General features: G+C 41.5%; 1 pseudogene; it reads right to left on the bottom strand.

Annotated features, from left to right (window-relative positions):
- Positions 1–7,016: 7,016 nt before the first annotated feature.
- Positions 7,017–8,649, bottom strand: LOC138739866 (zyxin pseudogene; annotated as a pseudogene).
- Between the last annotated feature and the right edge of the window lie 18,825 nt (positions 8,650–27,474).

Here is a 27,474-nt window from a genome sequence, read left to right as displayed (position 1 = left end):
CCCGTAAGAGGTGGCACTCGATAATTGTTCAAGCTGATGTGGACCCCAAAGGGCAGTCAGGGAGTTATGCACTCTATAATATTGTCTGCCTATGGAAGTAGGCTGTCACTCATTGCATGGCGCTGTTTCCTTTCAGGATCACAGACGTATTTGTGGGAGGGCCCGGCATCACTCATGATGCTCAGGTGTTAGCCAACTCACCCCTTTGTAGGATGTGGATGGATATCTGTTCCCAAGAGAGGTACGTATCTGCACAACAATGGGCAGATAGTGTGTGGGGCTGACAGAAATTAATTGGTCCACCAAGACAAACTGCCCAGGCAGAAAAATGAATGTGAAATGTGTGCATCCGTTAAACAATGGATGAGCTACATGCAACACTCACACCTCTCTATTGGGCTGTTTACAGGTATCCATGCACTTTGACAAGGTGGAGATTCCAGCGCATTTGCCTACCCCCCCCCCCCCACCTCCTCAGGAATTGGCTTATGAAGAGGTTCACACAGCATCACACTCTCAGCCCCCAGAAACCATCATTAGAGTTCGACACAGATAGAGAAGAACTGAGACACCCAGATGTGAGCTCATTTAGCACAATTGATTTACTTTGAATTTCCCGCTGCAGCCTTTAAGGCCGGCCGGAGCCCACCCCTCGCGTCCCAGAACTCATGTTGCCCTGACATAAGCATGTACACGTACTTCCAGTCTGGACTGGAATAGACGGACCTGCGATGCCATCTTTGCCGCGGCTGCCCTGCTGACCATGTGTGACAAGCGAGGCCAGTTCACCGCTGCAATTGTGTGCGCCGCCACACAACCCTCCCATTCTAGAACCGGCACCGGAGGTCTCACTGTGCGTCGTGGGTGAGACATGCTGATTTGGTGGCTGACCTTAACATACTGGTGGTGGGACCTTTACCGGCTCTGACAAATCCAAGTGGGCTGGTTTGAGGTGGTCCAGGGTGATAAGTTCATCTCTGCCCCTGATGTCGAGGGTCAAAGTGGATGCATTTCTCTGGAGCCCCTTGTAGGGTCCCTCATAGGTGCCTATGTCCATCCCTGTGAACAAACACATTGTCACAGGAGTTTAAGTCTGCGAGGAAATTGGAGTGTGGGATCGAATGTCATGATGGCTGTGGTTGTGCGAGTGATCCCAATTTGTCTCTTAGTCTTTCCAATATGATGGCAGTGTTAGAGTCTTGGCCTGGTGACGAAGGGAGGAATTGGCTCGGGTCTACAAGAGGCTCGCCATAGACCAGATCTGCTGGAGGTTGTCCTGTGCGTACACCGAGGAGGATCCTTGGCAGTTCATCCACCAAGTTTGGCCTCTCGAGCCCTGCCATCAGTGCCGACTTAAGGTGGCGATGAAAATGCTCGACTAGTCTGTTGGACTGAGGGTGGTAGGCAGTGGTGGGGTGTAGCTGGGTGCCCTGGAGTTTGGAGAGTTTGTTCCAAAGGGTGGAGGTTAATTTGGGCCTCCCTGTCTGTAGTTACTCTGAAACAGGAGACCCAGGTGGAGAGGAAAGCTCTGGCACAAGTCCTTGTGGTAACGTCTGGGATGGGGACGGCCTCTGGTCATTTGGTGAATCTGTCCACTATCGAGAGCAGGTAGTGTGACCCTCATGAGCCTGGCAATGGGCCCACTATGTTGATGACATGCTGGAACCTGCTCATCGAACTTTTGTAGGGAGGGCTTGGTGTGCCACTGGACCTTTGCAGTTTGGCAGCACGTGCAGGTTTTCACCCATTCACTAACTTTCTTCCACAACCCATGCCAGACGAAGTGGGAGGATATCATCGTTCGAATGGAGGGATAGGAAAGGCCTGGTGATCTGGTGGTATCCCTGGATCAGGTCAACCTGAGAGAAGAGGTGAGTGCCATGGAGATTCGCTGCAAAATCCTGGATGTGGGGGATTGGGTAGCAGCCGGGCGTCATTGCATCATTGAGGCATCTATAGTCTCTGCAGGGACTCCAGCTACCATTGGATCCATGAGCTTAAACCTTTCCTTGGCGAGGTTGAGCTTGTCAAGGGCCAGATGTCGGGCTTGAGAATGCACAGGCAGGCCTGTGGTCGCTATATGGTTCTGGATACTGTGCTTCAGTGTGGCGGCAGTGAACTGTAGGTGCTGGATGGAAGGATAGCTGGCAAGGAGGTGGGTGTATTGGCCATACAAAGCCTCCACAGAGGTGAGGTGGGTGGCCAGCTCATTGGACATGCCGAGGGGTACTATCTGGGAGGTCCCTGAGTGGATCAATTGTTTGCCTTGGATGTCCACCAATAGACAGTGTGCACGCAGGAAATCTGCTGCAAGAAGAGACTTATCCATGGATGCCAATGCGAATGACTAAAGTGGTCTCGCCAAAACACACAAGGATGCGCCTCTTGCCAAAAGTTTTAATGGCGGTGTTGTTTGCTGCACGCAGTGTAGGGCTGTGAGGTCTCATGCGTGTCTTGAGTGATGTAGGGGAAATGATGTCCATGAGGAATCTATGGCCTGAGATCTTGTCCCAGATGTGAAGTAGGCTGTTCGACCAGCCGGCCACCACGGCCATTAATAGCGGATGGCCCTGTCATTTCCCTGAAATGAGCGTGGCTGGCAGCACCTGCATGCTCCTGCGCCCCACTGCTGATGGTAGAAACACCATTTTGGCTTGGAGCTTTCAGTTCTTGGGTGGGGGAGTTCTGTTCACATGGTGGACTGGCCTTGGGCGTTGCATGGGCAGTGGTCATGTGGGGTCACACTTGGAGCGGTAGAGAACAGCTGCCTGTGCTGTTACCCTACGTGGGTCACTGAAATTCGTGTCGGCTAGGAGGAGCTGAATGTCTTCGGGCATTTGCTTGTGGAATGTCTGTTCGAACAGGAGGCAAGGCTTGAATCCCTCTGCCAGAGGTGAACATCTCGTCCAGGAGGGTGGATAGTGTCCTGTCCCCTAGGCCATCCAAGTGAAGGAGTCTGGCAGTCCTTTTGTGCCGTGATAGCCCATAGGTGCTATTGACAAGGTTCTTTAGAGCCATGTATTTTCCTTGCTCTGGCGGCGCCTGGATGAGGTCATCAACTCGTGAAGCGGCTTCCTGGTCGAGTGAACTGACGATGTAAAAGTACATTGTCAAATCCGAGGTCATCCATTTGATCTGCTTGGGGCCTGTTCATTCAGAAAGTGGATAGTTTTAACGGAATGGCACTTATAGCTGCGGGGTCTATTGAGCCGTGTCTTCAGAATGTGGAGACTCATCGGAGTCACCAGTGCAGTGGGTTGTGGGCGAGCGCAGCGGAAAGAACTGAGACAGCAAGTCATGAGCTCATTTAGCACAATTGATCGACTTTGAAGTTTGCACTGCAGCTTTTAAGGGTGTCCGGAACCTGCCCCTTGTGTCCCGGAACTTACGTTACGCTGACATAAGCATGTACGTGCTCTTCTGGTCTGGACCAGAAGAGAAGGACCTCCCACGCCATCTTTGTCGAGGCTGCCCCGCTGACCGTGCGTGACAAGTGGAGCCGGTTCACCGTTGCAATTATATGCACTACTACAAGGCATTTGAGCAAGACGTCAGTACATCGCTCATGCCTCATGTTGTTATTGTCTGCTGTGTCTGATAACACCTGTGAGATAAACAAGGATAACTACCTGCCTGAGTGGAACATAGGTGCAGATCAGGACCTCCCTCTCTCAGCCAGAGAGAATGTTTTGCGCTGTTCCACTGTGTCAACTATGTAATTATATGTGAGGCGATGTCAAAGTTCAGCTTTATGGGATTGGCGCATCTATGTCCCACTGGGTTTGGCTGGAGTCAAATGTTATTTGTGGAGTCCCATGTTATTTGCGTGATCTGCTTGGCTGAACCAAGTATGGGGTTGCAGTGTCCAGAAGGTAGGAAGTTTTAACACAACAGCATTTGCTGCTGCTGTATCCATGATGCTGGGTCCAAAATACCTTCTGGACCGTCGGGGTCATCAATGCAGCGTTTGCGCTAACAGAGCTAATAATGAGACCGGAGTTGACATGTTCGTTCCAAAGCTCGCTGATTTTATTACTTGGTTGGCCGAGACTTTGTAAAGGCGCAACCTGTTCCCACCGTTGGGAACCGCATGTTGCATCGCTGACTGGCAGCTGTTCAGATTTCGTGTGTGTGGGCTCTTTCCTCTCGAGAAAGGGGAAGATGCATGGTGCCATCTTTGGTGCAGGCTGCTCTAACCATGCGTGCATTACAATTGGAGCCACTTCGCCTGTACACCAACTGCGTCGGTCGCCGCAATACCCCCATTGCATCCTGGAAGCGTTCTCTTTCCCTCATTGATCTGAATTCTTGAAAACCTGCTCATTTTCCGTGACACAAGGTGAGATTATTTTGACACAGAAGTTAAAAGCACAAATTTGCAGGCTGAAATTAGGTCATTAATGGTGCAAAGCTGGTGAGAAACTCTCTTAATTTCTTGAACAATAACATGGTGCCTCGTTGCATGCCTGTGTTTGTGGTTACTTACAAGTTATGTGACTGTTGAGAGAACATTTTCATATAGTCAGAAGAAAGGCTGCTTTGTGGTTGAAAGCAGCAAGAAATGGGGTGGAAATGGCAGTTAAGTGCAAAAATATTACAATTTACAATCTGAGAAGTATTAAGAAGAAGTTATTTAATCATCTTTAATAACAGAGCCCAATGCTCTTGGAAATAGTTTAGTGGTACCTTTGACTGGGAACACTCAGAATACTTAGGAGAATGGGCAAAGAAATGGCAGATGGAATATAATGTTGAAAAATGCATGGTTGTGCACTTTGGTCGAGGAAATAAATGGTCGGATTATTATTTGGATGGGGAAGAAAGTTCAAACTTCAGACGTAAAAAGGGACTTGGGGGTCATCGTGCAGAATAACCTGAAAGTTGACTTTGTTTCAAAGGGGATTGTGTATAAGAGTAAAGAGGCGTTGATGAGACTATGGGCCACTGGTAAGACCTCATTTGGAGAATTGTGTGCAGTTTTGGGGCCCATATCTTAGAAAGGATAGAGCAAGGTTGGAGAGGGGACAAAGGAGGTTTCCCAGAATGATTCCAGGAATGAGAAGGATAACATATGAAGAAAGCTTAGTGGCTCTTGGACTCTATTTATTAGAATATAGAAGAATGAGAGGGGATCTCATAGAAACATTTTGAATAATGAATGGATTGGACAGAGTGGATGTAAATAAGATGTTTACCCTGTTGGATGATTCCAGAACAAGAGGGCACAGTCTTAGAATTAAAAAGTACCAATTTACAACAGAGATGAGAAATTTCTTTAGCCAGAGGGTAGTGGATTTGTGGAATTCATTGCCAAATGCAGCTGTCGAGGTCAGATCATTGGGGGAATTTAAAGGGGAAATTGATAGGTATCTAATGAGTCAGGGTATCATAGGATATGGGGACAAGGCCGGAACTTGGAACTAGATGCGAGAACAGTTTAGCCCAGGCAGTTTTCATGGAGTAGACTTGATGGGCCAAATTGCCTGCTTCTGTTCCTTTTTCTTGTGATCTTATGATACTCTGGGTTAACAACAGCTGGGTGTAAGAGAACAAGGGCAGACCATGCAGAAAAAGTTCCAGTAGCACTGCAGTTTCACATTGTGCAGCCGTGCCTGTTCATGGCTGGAGGTCTCTTGTGGGCTCCATTGGCAAGATGAGGGTTCTGATCATTGGAGGTGAGGGCGAATTCCAATGGTGTTTGAAAGGGTGGGGGTGTCCATTTTTGGGATGTGGAATTCTTAACAAAGATGCAATGTTGGTGGAGGGGGTGAAACAAATTGAATGGCATGTTGGTGGAGCCAAGAAGGAATGAATGGCACCTTAGAACATAGAACAAGACTTGGCACAGGCCCTTCAGCCCATGATGTTGTTCAAACCAACTCCACAGCAATCTAATTTTTCCCCACCTCAAACCCACAACCCTCCATTTTTCTTACATTTATGTGCTCTTTTGAATGTTCCTATTGTATCAACCTCCACCACAACCCCTAGCAATTCATTCCAGGCACCCATCTGTTGGGTAGCATGGTTGGCATAGCAGTTAGCCTTTGCAGCACCAGCCATCAGGACCCGGGTTCGTCCTCCTCGTGTCTGCGTGAAATTTCCCCGGGGGCTCTGGCTTCTTACCACTATTTGAAATGTACTGGGGGTGAAAGTTAATGGGGTGTAAATTGGGTAGCATGGACTCATGGCCCAAAATAGTCTGTTACCGTGGTGTACATCTAAATATAAACTTAAAATACACACCTCCTCTAAACTTTCCTTGACTCACCTTAAACTGAATACCTCTAGTATTGACTATTATCGACTGGGAAAAAGGTGCTGCCTGTCCTCCCTTTATGAGCCCCTCATAATTTTATTCACTTCTATGAAGTCACCTCTCATTGCTCCAAAGAGGAAAGCCCAAGCTCTGTCAAACTTGCTTCATGTGACATGATCCCTCATCCAGGTAACACCCTTGGAAATCTCCTCTGTACTCCTTCCAAAGCATTTACACCCTTCCTACAATGGGCCAACCAGAACTAAATGCAATACTCCAAGTGTGGTCTAACCACAGTTTTATCGAGTTGCGACATTACCTCACGGCTCTTAAACTCTATCTCCCAACACACCTTCTGCCTTCTTAACCACCCTGTTGCCTTGCGTAATATCCCTCTTCCTCTGAACTGTTAAGAATAGCTGTTAAAGCCAGTGGTTCTCAATTTTTTTCCCCTAGGCCCCACTGTAATTTTTCCAAAAAAACGTATGTACCACCATTAGCAGATAAAAGTTATTTATTCAAAAGAAGTTTTAATGCAATTTCTTTTTTTTTAATGTTTAAACAAAAGTTTTCTTTATAAAAACCAGGTGAATTCGTGCGGAAGAGGGGGACAGACAGGGGAGAGAGAAGGGGAGGGGAGAGAGGTGGAGAAAGGGGAAAGAGAGAGAGATGGGAGAAAGAAGAGGGGGAGAGAGAGAGAGGGCGGGAGGGGGAGGGGTGAGATGGGACCTGTGTTTTAGCGGAAAGGGGCTGACTGCCCCCCCGGAGTTGGGGGGATTCAGGGGTGCGATTTCTTGCTGAGATATCCTGTGTGACAGGATAGACACAGGACATGTCCGTCCAGGGGGTAACATCCTTTCTCATCGGCCTCCGTCGAGAGCTGGGTCCCACAGTCCTCATAACGGTAACAGCGGATGTGGAAGTTCTTGTCCAGTGCGAGGATTCTCACCGTCTCCCCCTTCCCCTCCTCAGGAATGATGGGCTCCCCACACACACTGCACCATGGAGAGTATCTCCGGTGATAGTCAGGGACACAGAGGATGTCTCTGTCTGGCCCCGAGATGAAGGCCTGTCCCTCCAGGGGCCGGTGACACGATGCACACGAGAAACATTCAGGGTGAAAGGCTTGTCCGGTGTCCTCTGGTGATCGGTCGTCGGCAAGTGGCACACTTCTCCAGGGTTTCCAGGTGACAGGCCAGGCATAGGGGCTTCCCCTCCACCTCGTAGAACTGCAGCCTCTGCAGCGGGTCCCGGCAGGAGGAGCAGTCAGCGTGGAACACTCGTCCGAGCGCCTTCACTGCGGCCTGGCTCCGTAACACGTCCATCCCGCACTGGCCGCAGACCTCTGTTGAAATCTCCTGTGGTATTTTATCCATCTCTTCCATGAAGTTTCGAGCCAATTTCTCGAGTTCCTGGACATCCTTGTAGCTCATCGAGGCTGAATCCCCTCCTGAGGGTTGAACCTCCCGATTATTGGCCCCAGTGGCCAGGAACGATTCTCCTGATGGGGCCTTCTGCTGTCCGCGAGGCTGTGTCTCATCCCTGTCTCCAGGAGGCCCTGCCCTCCCTGACTTCAGGCTCCAGCCCCGGGCCTGGCCTGGAGATTGGGCCGAGGTTCTGTCCCCACGGAGAGCGGACCGGGAGCCCATGGCTGGGCCTTTGGAAGAGGGAACTGAGGCTTCGGGGCCTTGGCAGGTGCCTTGGGACTGAACTTGGAGGCTGGAGGCTCACGGAACACCTGGCGCTGTCCACTAGGATGGGACGGACAGTTGGTAACCTGCCTGGGAGTGTCCATATTTTCCATGTATTTTATGAGGTTGGTCAGGGAGTTTATCTCAGACTCCAAAGTATTCTCATCTCTTCTTGGCATCTCTGTCCCCACCATGAGGGTCTGCTCCTCTGCCAGGGGAAAGGGGGTGTGGGGAACTGCTCATTGGCTGGCGGTGGGGGGAAGGAGTCCTCAAACAGGGGTGGTGGAGGGGGTGGGGACAGGAACCCTAGTCCAGGCCAGGCCTCCACATCATCTGCTGGAGGGGGAGGAGGTGGCAGGTCCTCCGCAGAGACGCATCCTGGGATCTCCCCGACTCGCCCAAGGCATGAGCGACTGCCTGATGCCGGGGTCACTCTGGGCCCAGGCTTCAGCCTTCCCTCGCTGGGCCGCGGATCGGCCCTGCCCGCAGGCCTGTAGGGGTTGACTTTGGGCTTGGGGGCGACCACAGGCCCGAACTTCTTCTGAGGGCCGTAGAAGGCCGGGGCGGAGAGCCTGGAGGTCACTTCGCTGCCTGCGGCCTGACGATGGGAGTTCATCCTCAGGTCTGGGGTCTCCATTTCTCCTTCCACTCGTCCACCCCTTCCTGAATCGAGCCGATTTCCGCAGATCCTGCTGCTGATCTCCTAATGCAATTTCTATGTAATTAAAGTTGGGAATAGAATGGAACAAACATTTCATATTCAACTATTACTTCAATATGTCGACCATCTCAAACACATATTCAACAATTGTCGTCACTTCAGTGGGAACCTTGCCCGAATGCTGGCTGCATATTTTTTTGATTCAAGGGACTAATTTTGTTAGTTTCAACCTTAAATCTTCACATTTTTAAATTTTCAGTCAATTTCTCTTAGCTTGTTGCAAATCACTAACAACACTGAAGCCACATTCTACTAAATAAGATGATTGAAAATGTTTTGATAGTCCCCTTGCAAAAGTAGTCGAGCTTGGGTTTTTCTTTTCAATCTTGTTAGACAGCCACAACATGGTTCCTTTCACTTTGAACAGAATTTTCAGTTTCATCATATGGCAATTCAGATAATTCCTCTTGGTATTGCACTGGAACTTCAGATAAATCCACTAACAATGGCTGAGTTAACCAAGAGAGAAAATCCATTGCTTTTAAATCACAAAATCTATCATTGAAGTCAGTAACCAACATGTTCAAATGGTCAACAATGACTTTTGTAGCAGCATTAGTTATTTCACACTCATTCAACCAATAGAATTGACAGAAATGTTTGCAGAAATATTCCTTTGGCATAATTCTAGAAGTGTCATGAATCCAAATAGCTTTGTTTTTATCAACAAGCACCATATTTGTTCATTGGTGATGCTTGTTCAATGTACTTAGTTTCACAAAAATGTCCATCAGGTAACTCACATGAGCTTTGCCATCTGTTGTTAGCAAGAGCTTCATTTCAGGTTTGTCCTTCAAAAACTCAACAGACGTTTACATTTGGCATAGCTTTGATGGCATTGATACACGTGATCACAGAATGCAATAACTCGTGTCGAACGGGAAACTTTCTCGGCAACTATGTTTTCTCGGTGGATAACACAATGCACAACCAACGTGCTTGGATTTTCATCCTTCATTAATTTTAAACATCATGTTTTTTTTTACCCATCATAGCAGGTGCACCATTTGCAGCACAAGATACAATCTTTTCTTTTGGTATTTCATTTTCATCCAAATTATTTTTGAGCTTACTGTAGATATCAACTGCAGTGGTGGTTGTTTCTAAACATTCACAAAACAACGACCCTTCTTGAAACACTTCTTGACCAATAACAAAGCCTCACTGCCATTCAATTCTATTGAGAACTTTCATGATTTCAACTTCTCAATAAGCTGTTTTTCAACATCTTGACCCATGTCATCTATTCTGTTGCAGACAATAGCATTGTTCGGACATCTTTGTCATCTTTTTGGAGAACTATTTTGAGAAACAATGATATTGTGGGTTTAATCAATTCCTCCCCATTCGTATGATTCTTCTAAGTACGATTCAGAACTGTAGTTTGCACTGCAAATAATGAAGTGATTTTTGATCTATTTTCAAACTTCTCTTTGAGTGATTTAAAGTGTTCCAATTTTGAATTAACATGGTTAGGATGTTTTACCCTTAAATGAGGTTCAAGCTGGCATGCTTTCATTGATTCATTTGTCGAAGTCTTTTGCTTAATAGGCAAAAAGGTGAACATTTATCGTGGACAGCAGGTACTTCAAGAATACCACTGAATATTGGCGATCCTTTTGCTTGCTTGGTCTGATAATTTTAAATTAACAACAGCGCGAGCCCCTGAAACAGATTAATACAACAGTGCAAGCTCCCTGAAACAGATTAATCAATGTTTTATGTCTTAGAATTGAAAAATGTAATAAAAGTAACCAAAGGAAGAATACTGACCCGAAAAAAGCATGAAAAAAACCACTAGCGTGGATTCTGACATTTTTCTCACAGAAAGTGCATCAAAACTGCGATCGCTCATGCTTTACTTTCTGTCTGGGGTTCCTATTTTTTTTCATGATTTTGGCGTCCCCCTCAGACTGGCACCTGGGGTGGACCCCACCCCCAGCCCCCACCAATCAATGCACTAGTGCACAAAGATACATACAAATATAGGTTTCACTCTGCTGAACTGAAAAAGTAAAGGGCGGAGACATGATTTTTTTTAAACGTTATTTATTCATTCAAAAAACAAATAACATGACATATGAAGCAATTAAACATAAACATGAATGTTTTTTTTCTATATATAGAAAAAAAAGAAAAAAAAAGAAAAGAACCCCCCCTTCAGCCAACTCTCCTAAGGAGAGCCATAAAAAAGAAAAAAGAAAAAATATTAAAGAAAAAATTAAATATGCATATTAAAATCTAGTCAATAGAAATTTAAATGTAAATATTCTGAGTATAACAGCCACTTACTAATAAAAATATTATAATTATCATGCAAAAAATATGTACATTTTTCCATTATTAAACAATATTTCATCTCATTATGCCATCTTTGTATATTTGTATCTTTCCACGTACTAGCAATACATTTTTTTCGCGACAGATAAAGCTAAATATACAAAAGCAAGCTGGAACTTATCTAATCCTAAACCTTTCAGAGGTTGAAAACTACCCAATAAAAATACTGTTGGATCTTAAACTATTTTATTCTTATACAGGAATTCTAAAAACAATTGAATTTTCTTCCAAAAAGATTGTATATGTCTTCTTCTTTGGCTTGGCTTCGCAGACGAAGATTTATGGAGGGGGTAAATAAGGGTTCAGAGAGCTCATTTCTGTATCTGACCCGACCTTGTTGGTTTTCGTGCAGTTGGATAATCATGTTGAGGAACTTTGGGGGGCATCCGATGCACTCTAGTATTTGCCAGAGCCCTTTCCTGCTCACGGTGTCGAAGGCTTTGGTGAGGTCAACAAAGGTGATGTAGAGTCCTTTGTTTTCTCTGCACTTTTCTTGGAGCTGTCTGAGGGCAAAGACCATGTCAGTAGTTCCTCTGTTTGCACGAAAGCCGCACTGTGATTCTGGGAGAATATTCTCGGCGACACTAGGTATTATTCTATTTAGGAGAATCCTAGCGAAGATTTTGCCTGCAATGGAGAGCAGCGTGATTCCCCTGTAGTTTGAGCAGTCTGATTTCTCGCCATTGTTTTTGTACAGGGTGATGATGGTGGCATCACGAAGGTCCTGAGGCAGTTTTCCTTGGTCCCAACAAAGCTTGAAAAACTCATGCAGTTTGGCATGCAGAGTTTTGCCGCCAGCCTTCCAGACCTCTGGGGGGATTCCATCCATACCTGCTGCTTTGCCACTTTTCAGTTGTTCGTATACATAACCAAACAGCATGAAAAATGTTCCAACCGTGTCACCACATCTAAAACACAAATCTGATTCATTAAACCATATTTTTTAAATTTTTAAGGTGTCAAATATAATTGATGTAAAAAATTTTAATTAATCATTGCATAACGTGCGTTTATCAATCTAGTTACACTATCATAACAGATCTAACCAATCATCTTCAGAAAAAATAAAACCAATATCCGCTTCCCATTTAATTTTAGATCTATCCCAACCCTTTTTATCCATAGCATCCTGTAATATTTGATACATAAATGAAATATAACCCTTCTCTGGTACCTTCATAAGAAAAGTCTCAAATTTAGTCATTTTAGGTAAAATCATATCTCTACCGAACATACATTTTACCAAAGATCAAATTTGATAATAAAGAAATAAAGAGTTCTTATCAATACCAAAATCTTCCCTCATCTGATTAAAAGATAAAAACTTACCCTCTAAAACAATCTCCCAAATTTTTCACACCTTTAAATCTCCAACGCAATTAACTTTGATTATGTATTGAAAAAGAAATAAATTAATTATTATACAACAGAGTCAAACCCAATAATTTACCCCTAGAGCCTGTCATTTTATTTTTCTTTATCCATAACTTCATTAAATGTTTTAGTATAGGCACATTATATTGTTGTAACAAATTTATATTCCACCTAAACAAAAATAGATGTATATAAAATTCAGAAATACTTGCCATCTCAATTTTAGCCCAACTAGGAGGCCGTAACAAATTCATCAATGAACTAATAAATTTAAGTTGGGCTGCTTCATAATAATTTTGAAAATGTGGTAAACGTAGTCCCCCTAACTCATATTTCCAAGTTAATTTATTCAAAGCTACTCTTGAAAATTTACACCTCCATAAAAACTCCCTAACCATTTTATTCAAATCTCAAAAAAAATTTTTATCAAGTAAATATGGAATAGATAGAAACAAATATTGTATACGTGGAAAGATATTCATCTTAATTGTATTTATCCTTCCCATTAAATAAATAGGTAAATCTTCCCATTTAATCAAATCAGTTGAAATTTTTTACATTAACGGAGCACAATTTAATTTATATAAAGATTATAAATGAACATTCAAAATTATACCCAGATATTTAATTCGATCAGTCCACTTCAAATTAATAATATTCTTATAAACTGAATAATCTCCTTCACTTACTGATAATATTTCACTTTTATATCCAGAAAGACATCCATATTGTATTAAACAATCCTTCAAATACAAAAGTGACTGAGCTGGGTTTATTAAATACACCAATACATCATTAGCAAATAAATTAATTTTATACTCGTCATCTAAAACGTTCATACCTTGTATGTGTATTTCTTCTTATCAACTGTGCTAAAGGTTCAATCACTAATGCAAACAAATCTGGTGATAAAGGACAACCTTGTCAAGTTGATCGAGTTAACTTAAAAGATTCCGAAATCAAACCATTCATCAATACTCTAGCTACCGGTTTACTACAAAGAGCCCTAATCCAACCAATAAAAGAAGGACCAAACTTAAATTTCTCCAAAACTTTAAACAAAAAATTCCATTCAACTCTATCAAATGCTTTTTCTGCATCTAAGGACATCACCATCGGGTGATCTAAAGATTGTCGAAATCACACGCAAAATGTTATCTGAAGCATATCTATTCTTTATAAAATCTATTTGATCCATATGAATCAACTTGGGTAAAAATATAGCCAATCTATTAGCTAATATTTTAGCTATTATTTTATAATATTATAACATTATTTTATAATCTACATTTTATAAAATTCCATTCAACTCTATCAAATGCTTTTTCTGCATCTAAGGACATCACCATCGGGTGATCTAAAGATTGTCGAAATCACACGCAAAATATTATCTGAAGCATATCTATTCTTTATAAAATCTATTTGATTCATATGAATCAACTTGGGTAAAAATTTAGCCAATCTATTAGCTAATATTTTAGCTATTATTTTATAATATTATAACATTATTTTATAATCTACATTTAACATAAAGATACTTTCAAAGGAACTCTATCTTTTTTAGGAATTACTGTAATTAAAGCACTAGAACAAGACTCAGGTAATTCATAATGTTCTCCAACTTGACGTAATACATCCCCAAACACTGTAGATAAATCATCATAAAAATTTTTATAAAATTCAACCTAAAATCCATCATCACCAGGCAATTTACTGTTTGGCATTTCCAGCATAGTCATTTTAATTTCCGAATCATTAAATGGTTCTTCTAACTCTGTATATCTCCATCCTCTAATATTGGTTAATTCAACTGTGATAAAAAAAATCAATCAATCGAGTTTCTGGTTTTCCTTTAGATGTATATAACTTTTTATAAAATGAATAAAATTCATCATTAATCTCACGAGGTTTATAAGTAATAAGAGAATTCCGTCTAACAGTATTAATAGTCCTCAATATCTGTTCTTTCTTTAATTGCCATGCCAATACCTTATGTACTTTCTCTCCCCATTCATAATACCATTGTTTAGTTATATAAATCACACATTCAAATTGATAAGATTGCAAAGTATTATATTTCAATTTCAAACTAGATAATTCTATTTTCTGATCTTCTGTAGCATCTTTCTGAAATTCCTTTTCTAACTCATCAATCTGTTTCTCTAATTCAAGACCCTGATTTAATCGATTCTTTTTTATTTTAGAAGTATAACTAATTATTTATCCTCTCAAATAGGCTTTCATAGCACCCCATAATACAAACTTACTTTGAACAGAATTAGAATTTTCTTTAAAAAAAATTAATTTGTTTTTTCAAAAAATCAATAAATTCCATATTTTTTAACAACATTGTATTAAATCTCCAACGATAAGCCATTTGAATTTTCTCAGAAGTTTCATATGTAAAATATAACAGAGAGTTATCTGAAATCACCCTACTTTTATATTCCGCTTATTGTATTTTCCCTTGTAAATGTGCCGATACTAAAAAGAAGTCAATCCTTGAAAACGATTCATGTCTAGATCAATAAAAGGAAAAATCTTTCTTGTCAGATTAAGACATCTCCAAATATCTACTAAATTAAGATTTTTCATCAACGCTTGGACCTGAATTGCCATCTTGGATTTTTTTAACTTTCTTCGGAGATTTATCTAATAAAGGTTCCAAAACACAATTAAAATCACCACCAACTAAAATATTATCATTAGCCTGACCCAAACATCAAAATGCATCAGAAATAAATATTTCATCATCTGCATTTGGGGCACAAATTTTAAGTAAAGTCCAAAATTCACTAAAAATCTTACAATTCAATTTAAGAATACATCCTGCCTTTTCCTCCATTGATTGTAATTCAAAAGATAAATTTTTATGTATCAAAATTGCTACACCTTTAGCTCTAGAATTAAATGAAGAAGAATACACATGCCCAACCCAGTCCCTTTTTAATTTCATGCTTTCCTTCACATTCAAATGTGTTTCTTGTAAAAAAGCAATATCAATTTTCATTCTCTTAATATACGCCAAGACTTGCTTACACTTAATCGGACTATTTAATCCTCGAACATTAAAAGTAGCAAACCTCAACTTTGACATACCTACTATTATTACTAAATACCAATAATATCTTTATATAAAAACTTAAATCAACGTATATAGGCCCTCCAATAGAAAAAAAAATCACAAATTAAAAACTAACTAAAATGAAAATAAAAAAACAATAAAGAAAAAAGAGAAAATCCCCCCCCCCAAAAAAAAACTACCAAAAGGTAGTAATCCCCTAAACAAAAATTGGGTGTGGGTCACCCACCAGTGGCTGATGACTAGTAAAGAACTTAGTGCAAATCTCTCCCTCCCCAGCCAAACAATCAATAACATCAAAATATCATAATAACAAAAGAAAAAAATAGAATAAGAAAATTCTTCTTTTCATCCAAAAGATTCCAATCTCGAAGATCCCATTTCAGAAGGAGGTAGACTCTTTCCAATCCTGTTTTTCCCATTTCTGCCATTTCTTCTATTTCCGGAACAACCAGATTTTTCTTTAGGAGATAATTGTGGACTACGTCTTTGTCCTCTTATATCTGGCAATGAATCAGAAAAAATCATTGCTTCACGATCAGTTTCAAAAAAACGAAATTGATAGTCTCCATAAAACACCTTCAACACTGCAGGGTAACAAAAAGTAGACTTATAACCTTTACGCCACAAAACCTCTTTAACTGGGTTGAATCGACGTCGACGTTGAATGACCTCTTGACTCAAATCAGGATTAAAAAAAGACTCTGCTATTCTGAATTAATAATGGGGTTTGTCGTCGTCTCGCATTTTGTACTACAAGTCAAAGTATTGCTTCTCTGTGCAAATAACTCAAACATCGAATTATTACCAGTCTCGGTGGTTGACCAGCTGAAGGTGTTCTTCCTAAAGCTCTATGGGCTCTTTCCAGTACCAATCCCCCAGAGAAAAATTCTTAACCTAATATTTGCGGAATCCAGTCTTTAAAGAAATGAAAAGGATCTTGTCCTTCTATATCTTCTGGCAAACCAACAATTTTCACATTATTTCTTCAGCTTTGATTCTCCAAGTAATCTATTTTTCTTTCTACCTCCTTCTCACGTTCTCCTAGTTCTATGATTGATTTTTCCACCTTCAACACTTTTTCTGTGTTAGAAGTCACTTGTTGTTTATAGTCCAAAAAGCAGTCAGAAATTTTTTAAAATCTTCACAAGATGCATCCACACGTGTCTTAACCATATTTAATTCTGAACTTATCCCAGCATTCATTTGAACCATTTCATTCATTTGAGATGTCAACAAATCAATTCCAGGTTTTTTAACAGCTTGAACAACAGCATTCAATTGCATACACTGTGAAATGGTAAAACTCAGCACTGCTCTCTCTGACATAGCGGCAGAACAAGGTAACTGCAGCTCCTGCTGCAACTCAACAGAAGACATTTTAAAAGTTTTATTGCGGGTCTGGACTCCCAGCGACGGCACCCCGACTTCCTCAGGGGGTCGTCGCTGGTCTCCCCCCGTATCTCATTGTTTTCTCATCAATTCGCGAAGAAAAACTATTTCTTCGGATTGAAATTCTACCTGATGCATTTCCAACAATGGAGTCGTCTTCCTGCATGCTCCCTCCATTGAAATCGAAAAGCTTTCCAAATCAGGGTCCACTTCTTGGGAACACGCACCTTCTTCCATAGAACGGGTCATTCCATCCCCATCCTTCACTTGGTGAGCAATAGACATTTTTTTTCAGCTCCCACAGACAATCTTTGGGGTTTAGACAATGAAGAGATTGAGCCTGGAGCTATATCAAGTCGTCTAGGCCCCAAATCCTTTGAAAATGTAAATTTTTCTGCACTTGCGGTTTAGTCTTTTTACCATTAGTGGCCATAATAATTCCTTAATACTTTAAACTAAAATTTAAAATGTTTAAACTTGAAAACAAAGAGTTAAAAAACAGGTACTTAAAAGTCTGGCCAGAGAGGTCAAGATTACACGTCTAGACTCTACGCCATCTTGCGACGCTCCCTGGAGACATGATTTTTGAGATAATGTAGAATCCTCGTCGCCAAGGAGATAATTTTCAATGGATAATAAAAAGACTGGTCAGAACAAATATAATTCTGATGTTAACCAAGGATGACAACAGTTAAAATAAGAGAAACAACGGAGAAACATCAGAAGAGCAAAAACATGTTATGAAAATGAAAAGAACAAAGTGATTTTCCTTAGAAGTTACCACGATTGTGTCGTACTGACAGTGTTGCCAAGTCACATCTTTCACACCAACATAATGAGCTTATTTTTTTAAACCAACTTTTTAATTATTTCCCAAAATATTCCTTCGCCCTGCTAAAATATTCTAAAGCCCCATGCCCCACCAAAATATTCCAACGCTCCATCTTGAGAATCTATGCATTAAAGCAATGCCCCAGTAGGTGATAGGCTCAGATTAATTTAATACTTCTGTTTCAGTGGACTTGACTTGCTGCCAGCCAAGAGGAAATTTATCAGTGAGCTTATATTTTAAAATAACCATTATGTACAGCTGAGCTCATTAAATATTTGCAACTTACAAATGTGGATTTTCTATAGAATGGTAAGACTAATAATTTGTGCGGATGGAATTGAAAAGCTTACCAATAAATATTTGTAGGAGTAGTACTTCAATTCGAAATGAATAGCATCTGCTGGGTGCAAGTGGGTGAAAGCAGTTTGGTGGTTAGGAGCAGATGCAACAATGACACCAAAGGTAACACCCTTTTCACAAAGGTAGTTTGTAAAGTAACATTTCCGTCTGTAACATTCACATGAATGCCATGAGATTCTGCCGCTGACATTGCCAAGATGTGCTTTCTTCTGCATGCAACCGTTCTTTTGGCACTGAACGTGAATGGTAAGTGTTTTATGCAGTCGATGAGGTGCTATTTCCTGAATTAAGATATGAAATTAAAATTATCAAAAGAAATAATCTGAAGTAGGACCATTAAATAGTTTCTAAGGCACTGGCCAAGAAAAGGCAAAGAGAAACTGGAAGAAAGCAATTTTTCTTCCCTGATAGAAACAAAATAGTTTTAGCTTCATGACATTTTCCGATCTAACTACCAAGGGCACAGCAGAAGTGCCTGGCGTTCACTCTCAACGGGTTAACTTCAAATCAAATCTAATCTTGGACAATTCACGAGAGCTGACTTCAGAAGTTTAAGTGAACTTTTATTGGCCCAAGGTATCAGCAATTTCCCTTTGATGCTTTTAACCCCAACAATGAGTCCTTAGCTTTATTTTTAAACACAGAGAATAGCTGAAGGGTTCATTGAGAAAGTCTCTTTAATTGGAGCTATTTAAAAAAAATAAAAGGGTGGAAACAGAAAAGAGTTTAAGAATTCTAAATATTAGGAACAAAGTACCGGTAGGTGAAATAGCTCAGGCCCTGAATCGTTATTGTAGGATAATGCAATGCCACTTTGAATTGATTTAAAGGCAGAATTTAAAATATAACTACCATAATCATAGTGGAGATACAATTACAGTGACCAGTTCATTAACCAGAGCAGTCCTTCGATCTCAGTTACTTATATTGAGCATTTATGTTGAATATTTCTGCGTCAATTTAACTGAAGATGTGGAACATCTGAAATAAAAACTGGATGTGCTGGGATTTCTCCCTTGACCAGGCAATGTCTCTGAAAGAAACCAAACAGTTAAAAGATCCAGAATGGAGTTTTTTTTAGTCAAACTGGGGAAGTTTATTACTAAAATGTCATGGTTCACACAATGAATCAATCAGACCATATGTTTTTCTTGTGGGTTTCAGATGATGCTGTAATGTTTTCATGATGTGTCTGCTGGTTCTTGCATCTTTGCTCAGAGCAGGTATAGAGTCCTGAGCCTGAATTTGTATCTGTCCCCTCTCCAATCATCTACAGCCACATGAATGACCTGCTAGCTTCATAATAATGGAAAACATTATTATTGACTGGCCACAAAAAATGGCGGTGCTGCCAGAGCAGCTCTGCCAGGAGGGCATAGAGTGTGGCTCTGAGGCTTCCAACTGCCCAGTCCTCATGCCAGTGACTTTTTACAGGTGTTAAACAGCCTCTATAGGGGACAATGGTGTTTGTAAGTAAAAATCCTGCAGCCAAAGAGGTCTGTGCTAAAGGTGGTGCAACCTACTCTTGGCAGTGGTTGTGGAGGTGGGGGCTGGGGGGGTGGGGGTTGTGGTCTTTGGGGAGCAGCAGGCTGCCACAAGACACCAAAAATTGTAATCCTCAGTTAAGAAGGAGAAGCAGAGGAGATGACCCTACAGGGAAGGTGGCAGTGGACCAGCGAAGGCCTCAGCGACTGCGGGATTCACACAGGCTGTGGATGACTTGGGGCCGGGGACCCACAGGGACTGTAGGCTGCAGGAGACTGGCTCGTGGAAGCCAGGGATTGATGCCAGGATTTGAGAGGGTTCGGAGGGCATCAAGGGCTCCCAAAGAGCCTGATTGTGGATTGGACCTGGAACTGGAGTTGCCAATGAACTGAACAGGAGTTTGTGCATTGCATAGGTTGGACGAAAATCTACAGATACACAGTGACTATAAGGGGAACTCACTTTTGCTTCTCTTTCTCTCTTACTCTAAGGGGCACTGGGCGACTCTTTCTCTGCCTTACAGCAGATAGAAGGCAATTTCAAGTAATATTACATGTCTGTCTTCAGTCAAAGTTCAGATTTATTGTCAGACTATAGACTTGACATCACATACAACCCTGAGATTCTTTTTCCTGTGAGCCAGGTCGAATGACCACTTATTGGTCGTGTGAAATACTGTATTCAAGAAGATAGGCATACAGGTAAACAAATAAAGAAATGTAAACAAACTGTTCAGCACTGCGAGAAAAAAATCAATACAGGGCAAAGTAAGAGTCCTTAAATGAGTCTCTAATTGAGTTTGTTGTTGAGGGGGGGAGCAGCTCTTCCTGAACCTGGTGGCTGGTGCACCATTCAGTCAAGTTGTTGTTGTTGTACTGAGCCACACAGTCATAGGTGTATAGAGCAGGAGACGAAGAACATAGCCCTGTGGTGGTCCGGTACTGATGGAGATTGTGGAGGAGAAGTTCCAATACTCACTGATTGTGATCTCGAGTTGAGTAAATCCAGGATCCAATTAAACATCGAGTCCCAGGTCTTGGAGTTTGCTGATTAGTTTTTGAGGGGACGATGATGTTGAAAGCTGAACTGTAGTCGATAAAGAGCATCCTGATGTATGCATCTGTGCTGTCCAGGTGTTTCAGGACTTTGTGTAGAGCCAGTGAGATGGTATCCATCGTAGACCTGCTGCTATGATAGGCAAACTGGAATGTATCCATGTCACTGCTCAGACAGGAGCTGATCTGCTTCATCACCAGCCTTTCCAAAACACTTCATCCCTGTGGATATGAGTGCCACTGATTGATAGCCATTTGGGCAGGTTACCGCACTCTCAATACGTGACAAAAAAGGAATCTTGAATCTTAATGTGACAGTGTTGTATTCAATTCAAACTGTGCCCTAATTGGTACATGGTATTCAAGTGATTTCCCTCTACAATCTGAGCTCTCATTGTACAAATGGGAATGAGAGGTGATTTGGTCACGAGCAATGGTCATGTAGTCTCACTTTTTATTGTTCCAACATGTGCGGCAATCAGAACAATCAATCACTGGCAGCCTGCAGTACACGGATCATATTCTAGGTTGGCTGCCAGTTACTGGTGGTGTCCCACAGGGGACAGTGTGGGGGGTCACTTCTTTTTATGTTGTATATTAATGATTTAGATGATGGAATGAATGGCTTTGTGGCTGAGTTTGCAGATGATACGAAGTGAGGTGGAAGAGCAGGTCGTGTTGAGGAAACAGGGAGGCTGTAGAAGGACTTGGACAGATTAGAAAATCCGCAGAGAGCAGGAAATGGACATACAATATTGGAAAGTGTACGGTCATGCACTTCAGTAAAAAAAAATAAGCAAGAAGACTTTTTCTAAATGGGGAAAAAATTGAAAATTCCCAGCTGCAAAGGGACCTGGGAGTCCTTGTGCAGGATAACCTGATGGTAAACTTGTAGGTTTAGTTATTGGTTAAGATTTTAATTTTAAATTTAGACATGCAGCATGTAAACAAACCATTTTGGCCCATGAGTCCTTTCCACCCAATTTACACCTAATTAACCTACACCCCCCCCCAGTATATTTCAATGGTGGGAGGAAACCAGTCCCCAGGGAGAATGTACTGTTACGGGTTATATTTTATATTATCTTTGGCTTGGCTTTGCGGACGAAGATTTATGGAGGGGGTAAAAGTCCATGTCAGCTGCAGGCTCGTTTGTGGCTGACAAGTCCGATGCGGGACAGGCAGACACGGTTGCAGCGGCTGCAGGGGAAAATTGGTTGGTTGGGGTTGGGTGTTGGGTTTTTCCTCCTTTGCCTTTTGTCAGTGAGGTGGGCTCTGCGGTCTTCTTCAAAGGAGGTTGCTGCCCGCCGAACTGTGAGGTGCCAAGATGCACGGTTTGAGGCGATATCAGCCCACTGGCGGTGGTCAATGTGGCAGGCACCAAGAGATTTCTTTAGGCAGTCCTTGTACCTTTTCTTTGGTGCACCTATGTCACGGTGGCCAGTGGAGAGCTCGCCATATAACACGATCTTGGGAAAGCGATGGTCCTCCATTCTGGAGACGTGACCCATCCAGCGCAGCTGGATCTTCAGCAGCGTGGACTTGATGCTGTCGACCTCTGCCATCTCGAGTACTTCGACGTTAGGGATGAAAGCGCTCCAATGGATGTTGAGGATGGAGCGGAGACAACGCTGGTGGAAGCGTTCTAGGAGCCATAGGTGATGCCGGTAGAGGATCCATGATTCGGAGCCGAACAGGAGCGTGGGTATGACAACGGCTCTGTAAACGCTTATCTTTGTGAGGTTTTTCAGTTGGTTGTTTTTCCAGACTCTTTTGTGTAGTCTTCCAAAGGCACTATTTGCCTTGGCGAGTCTGTTGTCTATCTCATTGTCGATCCTTGCATCTGATGAAATGGTGCAGCCGAGATAGGTAAACTGGTTGACCGTTTTAAAAGAGATAGATTGTGGGGGGTTTAGTTTAGGTCACTTCACAAACAAATACTTAAACTTTACATCTCATTTAAAATGCAAGAGCCTTGCTGAAGCCTGACATTCAGGCACTGGTTGGCTTTGCAAAAGACAATGGAGTTGCTTTGGAAGAAATTTTAAAAAGAAGGTGCCAGGGAAAAGGCCGGGCTCAAGTGCTGTTAAAGATCTTTCAAGGATTGGGTTTCGAGCCTCGGGAGGAGTTCTAGTTTTTACAAGCATAGAGAGAGATAAAAGAACAACAGGATTTCTCTTAGAGAGGGAGAGAAGTCAGTTCTGCAGTGGGTTTTGAGGCTGTAACATGACAATCTGGCAGCTTGTTGAAGACCTGTTTTGAAGACTGGTTGTGAGTTCTGAGTTCAATCTGTTAAAAACCTCTATGGTCCTTACAAGAGGAAATGGCTGGTTAGAATGTTTCTCCTAAAATAAGAGGAACTCTGTGGTGACTGAAAGAAGAGGTTATCATTTGGAAAACCTATGAAAGGACAGGTTTCTAATCTGGCAGATTATATATATATGTTTTAAAGGAGATAGATTGGGGCAGGTTTTTTTTTTAAAGTGTAGGTCACATACAAATATTTCAAAACAGATCTCATTTAAAATACTGGAGCTCTGCTCAAGCCAGACAGGCTGGCTCCAAGTGCCTTGGCAAAAGCTTTGAACAGTGTCAAATAAACTTCACAAATGGATTGTTGTTTTCAAAAGTAACAAATGAAAGAACTTGGAGTATTAGATTCGGAGCCGCAGGGTGTCTGGGAGTGCTGCTTGTTGTTCTAAGAGGGTAATGTAGTTTTTGCAAACAGAAAGGGAGTCAAACAGGCTTTTCTCTGAGAGAGAGCAAGAGCGAGCAAGAAAGCAGGTGCGACTAGAACATGACAAGCTGGTAAGCCCCATTTTGAAGATGGGTTGTGAGTGCTTAGTTCAGCCTGGTCAAAGCCCTTATGGTTCATACAAGAGGAGAGGACTGGCTGACTTGAAATAAGGGAAACAAAAAAGAACTCTGTGGTGACCTGAAAGAAAGAGGTTATCATCTGGAAAGCCCTGATGGGGAAAGTTTCTTTGGCAAGACATTGAAGTGGCTGGTTACAAATAATCAGATGTGGGTGTCCAGTGAACAACAAATCTTTCTCTGAAAACTGACAAGAACCTTCCTGAGCGGTAACCATTTACTTTCCAAGCAATAAAGTCTGGTGAACTTTATAAATTTTAAATTCTGTGCACAGTATAAGAATTGCCTGCAACCAATGAACTTGGAGGAATGAGAAGTGAGGTTGGACTGTGAACCAAATAACTTTTCTGAACTTAAACACACATTACACATTACATACACGTGTGCTTAAAATTAGAAGGGTGTTAAGTTAATAGTGATAAGTTAAAGTGTGATTCTGTTTTCATGTTTAAAGACAATTAAAATCAACTTCTGTTTTAGTAATCATTTGTCTTGGTGAATTTCTATTGCTGATGGGTTTATGGGTCCTCTGGGCTTGTAACATTTTTGGGGGTACATCCTTTCAGATTGAAAATTGGAGTTTTGGGATCTTAAACTTTTGGAGTTTTTTGTGGTTTATTAGTTAATTGGTTTTTCCAAGCTAATTTAAAGCTTATGTGTGGAAAAACAGCAGCAATGGATGTCAGTACATTGTTTGTTGCACCATCACCTGCAGAACTGCAGAGCAAGAGAAAACCATATAACCATATAACCACTTACAGCACAGAACAGGCCAGTTTGGCCCTACTAGTCCATGCCGTAGCAAATCCCCACCCTCCTAGTCCCACTGACCAGCACCCGGTCCATACCCCTCTAGTCCCCTCCTATCCATGTAACCATCCAGTCTTTCCTTAAATGCAACCAATGGTCCTGCCTCGACCACGTCTGCCGGAAGCTCATTCCACATCCCCACCACCCTCTGCGTAAAGAAATTTCCCCTCATGTTCCCCTTATAATTTTCCCCCTTCAATCTTAAACCATGTCCTCTAGTTTGAATCTCCCCCTTTCTTAATTGAAAAAGCCTATCCACATTTACTCTGTCTGTCCCTTTTAAAATCTTAAACACCTCTATCAAGTCCCCTCTCAATCTTCTACACTCCAGAGAAAAAAGCCCCAGTCTGCACAACCTTTCCCTGTAACTCAGACCCTGAAATCCTGTCAACATTCTCGTGAAACTTCTCTGCACTCTCTCTATTTTGTTTATATCTTTCCTACAATTTGGTGACCAAAACTGTACACAGTACTCCAAATTTGGCCTCACCAATGCCTTGTACAATTTCATCATAACCTCCCTACTCTTGAATTCAATACTCCGACTTATGAAGGCCAACATTCCAAATGCTTTCTTCACCACACCATCTACCTGAGTATCAGCCTTGAGGGTACTATTTACCATAACTCCTAAATCCCTTTGTTGCTCTGCACTCCTCAATTGTCTACCATTCAATGTATATGACCTATCTAAATTTGCCTTTCCAAAATGTAGCACCTCACATTTATCTGTATTAAATTCCATTAGCTATTTCTCAGCCCTTCCTAAATCACCTTTTAATCTACGGTAATCTACCTCACTGTCCACAACACCACCAATCTTTGTGTCATCCGCAAACTTGCTTATCCAATTCTCCACCCCTACATCCAGATCGTTAATATATATAACAAATAACAGAAAAGAGGAACTGATGGCTATTTCTAAGGCATTAAAGCTGATTGAAGTCAAGCATTGGATGAGGAAAATACAAATACATAGCATTATAGTGAAATATTATATCGGTGAGGGAAAATTTTCCGGAGGATAGATTTTTTGAATTGCAATTGGAATTGGAGAAACAGAGGGTGGTAGAGGAAAGAGAGAAATGGAAGGTGTTGGAGGCTGAGAATCAAAGACAATAGGAGGCAGACCAATCTGAAAAACAAAGAGAGGAGGCTGAAAAACAGAGGGAGGAAATTGAAATTAGACAGATTAAATGAGAAGGAGGGAGGTAGGAGAATTGAGGCTGTAACTTCTAGGGAGAGGTTTTTGGCTAGTAGAGAGGTAAAAAAGGTTGCTGAGAGCTCAAGATGGCCAAAAGGAAAATGGTCTCTTATGCTCCAAAGTGTATTGAAAGGAAAAACACAAATTGCGTACTCTAGTTTGACTACAGAGGCAAGTGGAAAATTATGATGCTGTTAAACAAGCAGTATTGAAAGCTTATGAGTTGGTTTCAGAAGCATTTATACAAATATTAAAGAGTTTGATGAAAACAGAACCAATCTTATATAGATTTTGCTCTGGGAAAATTTTTATGTTTTGACCGTTGGTGCACCTCAAAAGGTATAAATAATGATTTTGACAGATTGAGGGAAATGATTTTAATTGAGGAAATTAAAAGGTGTGGTCCAAGTGAGATTAAATTATACCTGGATGAGAGAGATGTGGGGACCTGGCAGCAAACGCTAGATGAGCAGATGAATTTGCCCTGATTCAGAAAAATAAATATCAGAATAGTGAGCATTTTCAGAGAGTTAATGTGGAACAGATTAGTAAACCTGACATTTAGTCTGGTGAGAATGTTAAGAGAAAAGATGGAGGTAAGGTGGGAAAGGACAGAACTTCTGGATTTATATGTCATTTTTGTAAGAAACCTGGTCATTTTATTACAAATTGTCTAATGTTGAAAAAATAGATGAGAAAAGGAGGTTTTACCAGAAGCCTGTATTCAAACTGTTGAATTTAAGGAGAGCAGATATTCCAAACCTAGTAAGGATCTCATGGATGTTTTCAAAACCTTTGTGTCAGTGGGCTTGGTTTCAGTAAAGGAGGGAGAATCACAGGTTCCAGTTAAAATTCTTAGAGATACTGGGGCTGCCCAGTCACTGGTGTTGGAAAATGTTTTAACACTTGATCAAAAGACTGACACAGGGGAGACAACTTTGATTAGAGGTGTTGGAGGTGAGGTAGAGTCAATATCTCTTCACCACATAGTGCTGAATTCAGAATTAGTTAAAGGACCTCTTGTAGTTGGAATTTTTTCAAAGTTACTTGTGCAGGGTGTCTCATTTTAATTAGGCAATGATTTGGCAGAGGATAAAGTTGGGTCCGTTTTGAGATTAACAAATCTGCCTCGTAAGGATGAGGTTGAAGAGGATTGTGAGATATATCCTGCATGTGCTGTAACAAGGTCTTTGTCTAAGAAAATGATGAGAGCTGAGGAAGATCTATTGATAGAGACTTGCCCAGTACACTGAAATAGTCTTGAAAGAGCAGGGTCATTGTAAGAGTAAGGATTTCTCTTTGTCAAGGAAAGAGTTAATTCAGCAACAGAGAATAGATACAGATCTTATTGACTTAAGGGACAAAGCAGTAAGTGAACAGGAGATTAAAGAAATAGCTTGTGGATATTACTTGAAGGGTGAATTATTGATGAGAAAATGGAGACCTCTTGATATTCCTGCTAATGAAGACTGGGGAGTGATTCATCAGGAGGTTGTTCATAGAAATTACCATATTGAAATTTTAAATCTAGCCCACAGTACACCTTTGGGTGGTCATCTTGGTGTAAAGAAAACCATGAATAAGATTTTGAGACAACTTTTCTGCCCTAGTTTGAGGAAGGATGTTGCAAATTGGTGCCAGACATGTCACTTTTGTCAGGTTGTGGGGAAACCTAACCAGGGTCCTCCAGAGGCTCCATTACAACCTATTCCTGTTGTTGGGAAACCTTTCATTAAGACTATTGTGGATTGTGTAGGTCCCTTGCCGAAAACTAAGTCTGGGAAACAGTACATGTTAACAATTATATGTACAGCGTCGAGATTTTTAGAAGTTATACGATTAAGGAATGTTAAAGCAAAAACAGTGGAAAAGATTTTTTAAATATTTTTTGGGTTACCTAAAGAGATTCAGAGTGATCAAGGATCTAACTTTATGTCTGGGTTGTTTCAGCAGTTGATTTATGAGTTGGGAATAAACAGATCACTTCATCTGCGT

The sequence above is a fragment of the Narcine bancroftii genome, chromosome 7 (genome assembly GCF_036971445.1).
Source record: "Narcine bancroftii isolate sNarBan1 chromosome 7, sNarBan1.hap1, whole genome shotgun sequence".
Classification (NCBI taxonomy): domain Eukaryota; kingdom Metazoa; phylum Chordata; class Chondrichthyes; order Torpediniformes; family Narcinidae; genus Narcine; species Narcine bancroftii.
This window is presented reverse-complemented; position numbering and strand designations above follow the sequence as displayed.